Below are 10712 nucleotides of genomic sequence, written 5' to 3' on the forward strand. Positions count from 1 at the left end.
ATTGGAAATATTCCTGAAAACATCCCACTCAAACGCTAACACCTTCCCACCAAACCTCTCCCACAAGGTCGACTGGAGGCAACCTCAGGTGAAATAGGGATAGGGTCAGAGAATGGAAGTTACAACAATTATGAATACTGTATCCTGGGAGATCCAAGGGTGCCCGATGGTTATGAACGGTTGGAATTTCCAGGGGGCGACTACTTCAGTCTAGAGGGTCCAAGTTCATACTGTCCTTACGACTACGTGGACATTTCAGAGTATGCCACTGGAGAGAGTTTGACGTAAGTAAACATTATTCTACATCAGTTAACATTAATGTACAATAATCTAAACAAAGAAAACCTAACTTAAAGCTTTAAACTTCTTCTCTATGTGGGGATATGAAATTACAAAAATGTATTCTTAATGTCTTCATAGATACAGCCGTATTCGGTTTCTGTAATGCTCATCTCTCATCAGGATTTAGTTGAATTTCAACTGCATTTTATATCAACATCTTTATAACTCGCTGACAATTAATGAAAATACACTGTGGAGAGGATAATTAAGAAAATAACAGTCAATGTGCCAACTTTTCTCATTCTCACACATGTGGTCTGGGGGTTTCTATCTACATATAATATCAGTGACACAACAAACTTGCAATGTACAACAAGATACTCCACTTAACTTGAAATAAGATGAGGAGCATTCTTGAAAAGGTCCCATCTCTGTTGCAAATTCGCATATGTATACTACAAGATGATAAAGCAGTTTAACCCAGTGACTGAACTCAAATCCTTCTTTTTGGATATTTTCCTCCACTTGGCCTCCACAAACTGAGCTAGTGCAATGTCTTTCTACATTTATAATACCTATAAATTTCACCAGGTCTAAATGTGCAAGAAAGATACTTAGTGTCAATATAACATTTCACCAGGTCTAATTAAATATGCAAGACAGAGGCTTTGTGTCAATAAAACATTGTTCTTCGACTATAGTTCCCACTGGACAGGTTTTTAGAGTGCTCAATATATGAAATAATCAACAGTTTACAAGATCTGTAAATAATCTGCAAATAACCTCTTCCAGCGGAAGGATTTGTGGCAGTGAAATTCCGCCATCTGTTACAAGCCAGAGCAACTTGGTCGTTGTGACTTTCATCAGCGATCTTTCTGTAACCTTAACAGGATTCAGACTTAATTTTCAGGCTGTTCCAGGTAATCCCAATTTTATTTTAACATTTTGAACTAAATGTTTTCAGCACACGGCAAATGCTATACTGATTAATCAAATCAAGAAGAATAAAATGGGCATGTGTGTAAAAACATTCATTAGCTCTGAACCAAACAAGTTAAATGTCAGTATTTGAACTTGTTCGATCGAAATATGATCATTTGTGTTTTGTTTCATGACAGGTGGTGTAATCTCCACATAAGCAAGCCAGCGATAAAATACCCAGGTCAGCTGCTTCTAAGAAGACGACACCCTAGTAAAAGCAAGCAAGAAAAATGGTGGGGTGGAGCTGGTTAACCTGAGAGCTCAAAGAACAACTAGAGATGAAACACCTCACTAAGACCTTCCATTACATTTGAGCAGCTGTTGCTGCGTAGTACAGTGGTTTCTTAAAATAGCAGGAAATGATTTCAGTCAAGACTGCTTTGGGTTAACTGGCGTAGTAGTATTTTCATGAGGTTTGTGTAAACATGATGATCTGAGAAATATAACAACTAGGTTTAGATTTAATTTATAAAGCTTAGAACACGACAATTCACTAACAGTGGCCACATCCAAGTCTCCTACAACAACCAGGATCTAACTGAAGAAAAACTCTCCTACAACAACCTGGGACTAATGAAGAAAAACTCCAACAACAGGCATACCAGGACTGAACAATTGATTTATTATTAATTTATATAATATGGTCACTGACGAAGGAATTTTTCATTTTCATACAAAATCATGAAAACTTCTTTCTGGTATTTTCATGTTACATATTGATTGCCTAAGTTCACAAATACGCCCTTTTGACATCTACAATAAAAGAATACTTGTAAGTATGTTAACTTAGGTTAGATTGATTAAAGTACTGTGAGCTCTAAATTGAAAAATGAGACATCTATCTATTAAAGGATATTTGGGGCTTAATGCATATATATATTGTCCACCTTACAACCTAAATAAAAAAAATGCCACTGAAAGTGATCTTATTATAACCTTGTTTGTCACACGAGATTTTTCACTTAAGTGAAAAGTGATTTAAGTGTTATTTCCCTTTAATTATAAAAATCATTAACATTATAGAATGTCGCGATGAGTTATGTGAGCTACAATCATAAATCGGTTGCAATTTCTGTCAAAACTAAAAGGTATAAAATAATTATTTGAGACACACCAGGATTTCCTTACAGTTAATCCTGTATACGATAATAAAATCGAGGTTGAGCCTGGGAGATATAATCAGCGGAATGTTTTAGCAGAATTATTATTATTTCATATTAATTTTATAATAGAAATTATTAAATAGTTCTCCTTTATGCAAACATTAACTTTACAAGAAACCCGGCACTATATTGTTATTTATACTAAAACCACATTTCACTTACCTATGTGGGAACCTCCCTCAGAATGTACAGATTTATTTAGGCGTACAAATCCTATGCATTTTCTCAAACTTGCATAAGAGTCAAATGTTTTTCAAATTATAAATCTTATGCATTTTCTTTAAGATCTTGCATAAAAGTAAAATGACTATAACATTGGTGTGTAAGTGTCACTCGCATTTGTTTTATTCATTCATAACTTATGAGGCTTAACTCCGGTACTGCAACGCAGTTCTTTATAACAAGATTGTTTAAGGTTGGTTCCGACATATCGATGTTTGGTTCACTGGCGCTCATCAGTTACTGTGTGAGTTGGTGGTGGTATAGCTACAAGAATCTCTGGATTTGTCATTTGTCCTTAAAAGAATCTTTTAATCGGTCGTATCATCGTTGAGTGAACTCCTCTGGCTACTTAGTTAATGCTGGTAAGTCTTTGTGTTTTTTTATTTGAGTTGAAAGGTCCCTGAGTGTTTATGGTCTGCGGTATTTGGCTATGCAGATAGCGGTGGAGGTTTTGGCGTAACCTTATAAATAAATCTATTTGGTCAAACGTGTATACCTTGGAGATTGCTCTTTGTAACTTTCCCTAACATTGGTCCTTTGGATTAATTTTCTGTCTTCGAAAATCGTATTTTATATATTTATTTGGTCTAATGTACATGGTTCGTAAAAATATTTTTAATAACTTGACCTGATATTAGTCCTTTGGATTAATTACTGAATTTAGTAAGGTCGTCCCTCTCGTCATTTTGCTTATGAAAAACTTAATATTGCAACTACATTCATAGTAAGTTTTTCTAGAAATTTATCGACTGAGTTTGAATAAATCCTGCGTGTTCCAATAATGAAATATGCGGTATCAGGTTATCAATCGCTTATCTTCACAGGTTATATTGCTGGCTGTTCACGCTGATGTACTTGTATGTACTGAAATCATCCAAAATTAAGACCTGACATTAAATACTTGTGTGAACTAATCGTTTAAGTTCACAGAATTTAACTGCGTGTATATATCATATTTCTGTCGAATTCTACTATTAAGTGTTGAAATTTTCCTTTCTCCACTTAATTAGTTCCCTGTCTGTTATATTGTAGTAGGGCAATTATTGCTCCCATTTCAAATTTTTAGGTGGACCCTTTCACATTGCGGTTAATACTATTACGTGCTTGGCATGTTTCAATTTTTAATTTCCTAATGTACCGCACTTGACACAAGTGAATTACTCAAGTCAAAATTGTGATTAGGTCTGAAGAGGTTACGTTGATTTTAGGGATTTGGTTTCTTATTTGTTTATAGTTGAAAATTCCGTTTATTTTAATTATGATTATATAATGATTATAATATTATATAATTATACAATTATAATTTTATATAATTATTATATTAATATTTTAATTAATATAGTTATAATTGTATATAATTATATAATTATAATTATATATTTCTAATTTTATATAATTATGTAATTATAATTATATAATTTATAATATTTGTTTGGTGTATCACAGTCATCATTTACGACAAGGTGTGTGTGTGTTCTTTTATTTTATTTCATAGAATGGGGGTTCCAGGCTGCGACATCAATATGTCATACTTTCTTCTTGATTTTGTCAATCAACGCCACGTCTGGTCTACTGGCACGTATCACCCTATCTGTTCTGATACCATAGTCCCAGAGGATCTTTGCCTGATCGTTTTCTATCACTCCTTCAGGTTGGTTCTACCACTTATTACTGTAAGGTAACTGGTTTTCTTGCACAAGCTTCAGTGGAGGGCTTTTGCCACTGAATCGTGCCTCTTTTTTTCGTACTGGTTCTGTGCAAGTACTGAACATTCACTTGCTATGTGGCTTATGGTCTCGTTTTTCATATTGCACTTTCTGCATATGGGTGAGGTGTTATTTCCACCTATCGTTCTTTGAACATAACTGGCTCTTAGGGTTATGATCTTGGTGCCGCTGGATGTTATCCTCCCTTCAGTTCTTGAGCTCTCCCTCTGTAGCCATTGCCATGTTTCATCACTGGCCAGCTCTTTAGTCTGTCTCATGTATTGTCCGTGCATTGGTTTGTTGTGCCATTCCTCTGTTCTGTTATTATGATTGTTATTACTATAGTTGTGGAGTGTTATTTGTCTATGGCTATGACTATTGAATGATTAATTAGCTTGAGATATACATGGTAAATTTTTATGGTAAAATTCGGTAACAATCAGTTTACGCGTAAAAGGGGCGGCTTGTGGACTAGTACCATAGTATACCATCTTCGCCTTGGGGATGGACATAAAAATATAAATAAAAGGCTGTTAACATCATAAACACAAACAAAAGGCGTGAACATCATAAAACAAAAGTCTTATTATTATGGAAACAAACAAAAGGCATGAACATGAACAAAAACATAAGCAATAGTAGGGTCGCCTACTGGAGAGAACCAGACCACGATAGTAGTCTTCAGTTTTACTCTATTTACCTTGACACCAGTTGGTGTTGACATCCGGTTCTGCAGTTATGACACACAAGCAGAAACAGGTAAACCGGTAATAAGTTTCATTATGCATTTAATAAAAATATAAATTATAATGTAAAGAAAGATACATAAAAATATGCATACCGATATCAAGGAAATTGAAATTAAGAAAAAGCCATAAATGTATAAACCCATCGATATTGAGAATGGTTTGAAAGCATAATGATCCTATTTAGGTCTTGTGGCCTGTCTATACTAGCGGACGTTTTTCAGCTGTTACATTTTCTCTCGCTTCTGAAGCAGTGTTACCAGACAATTGCATCGTTCTGGCTCCATACTCGGTCAGTCAGTACAGTGGAACGGGTTATATGAACAGTGTTTGCCCGCCGGACAGTGCCCCGCTAGTCACTAGGGCCTTGACTCAATTTGTTTCTGATAACTATTGTGCTTTTGTGACCTAAAAAACCGATTGTCCAAATTCTGGTGGTGATTTTTTTTTTTATAAATATCTGCACACCCTTAGGCGAGACCTCCTGGTCAGAATGAATATTATATCCTATCCTGAGCGTTTATTCCCCCGTAAGTATAAAGTGTAAGAATTACATTATATATATAAACCAGTGACCTGGGGTCATGGCATTAGGAGGGTTCTACGTGACAAAGCAGACCTTAGATTACGCTATGCACTGTCTGCAGTAGCCTGATCTAGCTCTAAGCTTTGTCAACATTTTTATGTTATGATAACTTTGCACAACAACTTCCATGGGAAGCGGTTGACCTGTTAACCTACGCCGGAAACTTGTAACTTCCGAGCCGGCAGACTACGTATGTGTTTTTATATGAATTGCTTAGATAGCTAATGTTCCGCTATCGACGCGATGCTTTAGAATGGCAGTTCCAAGCCAAGAGTCAAACATATCGGTCGTCCGACCGACTGCATCTCCTATTATGGAGTTACAGAATAAGTTGTTACTTTGTGCAACTAGCCTGTTTGAATCATCTCCTCTAGACAAGAAAGAACCTCTCTACTAAGATATCCAAGGGAGATGAGAGGAACCAAACATTACTTACGGATAACAGCCGTAAGGAAAAAACAAAAAGTCTATCGCCAAGCGATAAGACATTAGAAAGTGGTGGCAAGCGGAAAAAAAACGAAGAACATGAAAGTGGTGGTGGCAAAAGCGGAAAAACGAAGAACATTAGAAAGTGGTGGCAAGCGGAAAAACGAAGAACATGAGAAAGTGGTGGCAAGCGGAAAAACGAAGAACATGAGAAGTGGTGGCAAGCTAATAAACGAAGAACATAATTAACAAGACCCATATCAGCCGACCGAAGGTCTACAAGAACTAACTTCCACCTTCAACATCAAACGAAACAGAGGAAACGGGATCTTCAATCAACGCAACAGTTTATGAAGACGCAACTATGTCCTTCATCGAGAGGAATACAAGCATTTAAAACACTGACGTTTGAAGCACAGTTCTCACTTATCTTCGAGAATCTACACGGGACGAGGCGGCATCGAACATCAACGGAAAGAAGGAAACAAACACAGGGGGAACATCACCCGTCACGAGCAAGGACGCAGAGTGGACAGCTATACGCAGTAGTGCAAGGACGGAGGCTGTGACGTCATCAATCTTGGACTTCTCAGAGCATCGTGCACCGAGAGAAGACCGTGACGTCATCACGACTTCCGACGCGAGACGTGGACAGGAACTGTGACGTCATCCCATGTCAACAATCCTTCGCAATATAATCTGGAGCTAAGTACCATTTTTATCTATTCAGGTCTTTTCCTCAGTGAAGTGTTGTTCATCAAGAGTCGATCGTCCAGTATTCTGGGGTGAGTTTGTTCGCCATATTAATCTTCTTTCATTACAGAACTTATCTTCAACTACGAAGTTTTCGCCCGCAGATTAATTTTTTTTTCCTTTTCTCGTTGTCATTAACCATTTTCTTGCAGGAATTCTCCGTATAATATTTTATCATATTATCTGTATTTTTGTATCTTTTGGGGGATTTTCCTATTATTTAACACACTTATAAAGTACATTGCTTATGCGTTTACGTAGTGGTCGAGTGTACTCTTATAGATATTTTGATAGGATTGCAAGGAATAGAAGTGATAAGAAAAAAGTGAAAGCCGAAATGGGCAACCACTCCGGCTGGCAACCCCAACGTGGTGACTCTCGTTAGCGCGAGGTCAGCGATCGTCCCTTTTCAAGGTCGGGTCAATGGGTTCCTGCCTCAAAATGTTGAGGCATGGATTCTCTTTTAGACGCTCATTTAAATGCAAAAAGCATCACAGACCCAGCAGTACAATTACAGGAAGCCAAGAGCTTCGTTGACTTCGCTAAAGGCGACGCAAGTGCGTATCTAAGGGGGGTTTCTTTCCAAGAAGCGCTTACATGGACGAGTTCAAAAATAGGTTACGTGCCGTGTATGGGGGTGAAGAGGCTTTAGATGTAGTATTGGCATTGAGAAATATCCTTAACCAAGCCTCCATGACTCAGCTCAATGTTGTCGAGCGGGCGGCGCTAATTGCCGACCGGCTAAATGATATCAGGATAGTTTATGTAACTCCGGGTGGGTTTGCGGGTGCTAAAATCAAAGTGAAAGATTTTATCCGTTTGATCTACCTTACGCTTATCACTGTAATGTTGCCTGAAGCGTTAGTACGGTGTTTTGATAAAAAATTGCAGCCCGACAGTACGGAATTAGATGTGTATAAACAAATCAAAAAACACATGTCTAAATGTACCGACCTAGATCCTTCGCTCATTCAAGTTTTTGCAAAAAATGAGAACAAACCACAACAAGTAAATGTGGTACATAATAATAATCAAGTTGCAGGGATGGTTTGTTATAACTGTAAACGACCAGGTCACATGATTTCAGACTGTCGACGCGTTTTTGTTCAATACACAATAGTTCAACTCATTCATATAACCGTTGCTACTCGAGGAATCAACAGCCAAACGCTACAAACACGCAACCAGTTGCTGTGCAAATAAAAAGAAGGGTCCTCAGTACTATAAGAAGAAACAACCAATGGAAATTCTGCACAACAGCAGAAACAAACAAATCGTGCTTCAGGTACCTCTGTTCCTGGGCCGTCTAGCCAGAACTCACAAGGGCAAGCGAATTTTCAGGGTGTGATAAACAAAACAAATACCACGTAGTTCACTCCAAGGGGGGAGAGGGCGATGTTGGGTCATCAATATCAACATCTTTTGTATCAAATAATCAGTTTAATCATTTATCAGATCATTGTGAGACAATTGATTTTCCTATGAAACACACGGCCGAATCAAAAAAAATCTGTGCAGGTTCCCGTAGATTTGCAACAAATTCATGCAATTATTAGTCAAAACGAGTTGCGACCAACCTTACATGCAGTAAATTTGGACCATAAGTCATTCACTTTGTTCTTTGATTCTGGTAGTCCACGTAATATAATGGATTTAGGACTCATCATTTACTCTTTTCAAATTTCCCTATAGAAAAGTCCGGAATAAGGCTCTCAGGCATTGGGAATAATGAATTAAATGTTGTGGGCGTAAACTCATGTACAGTATAAGGTCGGTAAGCGCACGTTAGCCGATACCTTTGTCGTTGTACAAAACATTCATATGTATCCCGCAGTAATTATCGGATACCCGTCTATGGGCACTCAAAATATTATCTTAGCACCTGCAAAAACACGGCGTGTATATCAGAGGGAAATTCTATAGGTCTTCTAATACCCTAAAATCTGTTTTGGATAATAAAGAGACAGACAGAGTTGTCACTTACATTACGGAACCAATCACCTGTCTCATGAACCAAGAAATAATACAGGCAACCCAACAGAACTCTCGCTCACCCGTAATATCAGCTTGCACGCAAACCCTCGAACCTAACGTAACTAATTCAAATATATTAGTGCGTGTAAAAAGAACCTTGCCAGGATCTGAAACATTAATCCTTTCCGAAACTCTGAAACACACGGATTATCCGTCACACAAGCCGTTTATACAGTCGGCTCACAACAGCAATGTAATATCGAAGTCTGTAATCATTTGAATACCACTTTAGTAATCCACAAAAATCAACATATCTTGGATGCCGAAGTTTAGAAACATCGCTTATTCTTACCGTAGCTGAGATAAATCAGCTCAATCAGTCGCGGATGAAACCCTTTTGCAATCTATAAAGAACAAAATCAATAAAGATATTCAAGAAGAAGAAATTCAGCAGAAATTTTGAATCTGTTAACTAAATATCATGATGTTTTTTTCCACTACGAATGGAACTTTAGGAAAAACGGATGTCATAGAGCATCAAATCAGGCTCAAGGACAAACAGAAAGTAATCTATGTACCTTCGTACCGACTTCCTATGAAATTTCAGAATGAGATAACAGAGGAAGTAGGTAAAATGTTAAAGAAGGAGTCATTAGGAAATCAAACAGCCTTATAATTTTCCGTTAATAGTAGTACCGAAAAAAGATCGAACTTGGCGGATATGCGTAGATTTTCGTCGTTTAAACGAAGAAACAATCCCTGACAGATTCCCAGTACCATGTAACGGGATGATATACCTATCTTTACTAGGCCAGAATAAATATTTCACAAGCCTAGACTTACTAAAAGGATTTCATCAGATTCCGATGGAACAAGAAAGTATCCCATACACTGCCTTCAGCACAGCCAGGGGACATTATGAATTTTTGCGTATGCCTTTTGGTTTACGTTGTGCTCCTATAACTTTTACTCGTATGATAAACGTCGTGTTTGGAGACTTGTTGGGAGATATCTTACATGCCTACATGGATGACTTAGTAATCTTTTCCAACACCTTAGAGGAGCATTTACGTAAATTGGAGTTAGTGTTACAAAGGTTAAGGCAGCATAATTTAAGGGTAAAGATAAGTAAGTGGAAATGAATTTTTTAAAAAAACACAAAACGAACTAGTCTATCTAGGTTTCACGGTTTCTAGTGAAGGTCTTAAAGTCGTTCACGATAAGGTGTCGGCTATCCGTAACTTTCCGATACCTACTAACGTCAAGGGAATACAGCAATTTTTAGGGTGTAGCGGATATTATAGGAGGTTCATTAGGAACTACTCCATCATAGCCGCTCCCCTAACCGATCTTATAAAAAAGGGCGTAGATTTCGTATGGTCTGAAATTCATCAACAGGCGTTCGATAAATTGAAAGATGAACTATGTAGTTCTCCTATCTTGCAAATTTCCTGACTTCCATAAGGAATTTTTCATAGCAACAGACGCCTCAGACCTAGGAGTAGGTGGGGTATTGCTTCAACAATATGATAGACAGTTTTTCCCTATAGCTTTTTATTCACGTAAACTGAGACCTTCCGAAAGTAAATATGCAGTAATAGACAAAAGGAAGGGCTCGCTATTGTTAATTCACTCGTGCACTTTAAATTCATAATCTACGGTTATCCCGTCAAGGTTCTCACTGATCATAAGCCCCTAACCGACTTCTTAAAGGCTTTAGTCACAGCCCCAAGCGAACTCGGTGGCACATGATCATTCAGGACTTTGGCGCGAGGATCGGGTATTTACCTGGGAAAGCAAATATCATTGCTGACGCATTATCACGCAACCCCTCTTCATCTTGTACCGAGCCATTAGCTGAATTAATAGATAT

At 37.6% G+C, this 10712-nt stretch overlaps 1 long non-coding RNA gene across 1 annotated transcript; it reads left to right on the forward strand.

The window, feature by feature from the left end:
* Window positions 1–193: 193 nt before the first annotated feature.
* LOC135209718 (uncharacterized) lies at window positions 194–2197 on the forward strand. The gene is made up of 3 exons (XR_010313411.1): window positions 194–284; window positions 1075–1202; window positions 1401–2197. It is a non-coding gene; the product is annotated as an uncharacterized LOC135209718 (long non-coding RNA).
* Window positions 2198–10712: the final 8515 nt, after the last annotated feature.

Source organism: Macrobrachium nipponense, chromosome 38 (genome assembly GCF_015104395.2).
Source record: "Macrobrachium nipponense isolate FS-2020 chromosome 38, ASM1510439v2, whole genome shotgun sequence".
Lineage (NCBI taxonomy): Eukaryota > Metazoa > Arthropoda > Malacostraca > Decapoda > Palaemonidae > Macrobrachium > Macrobrachium nipponense.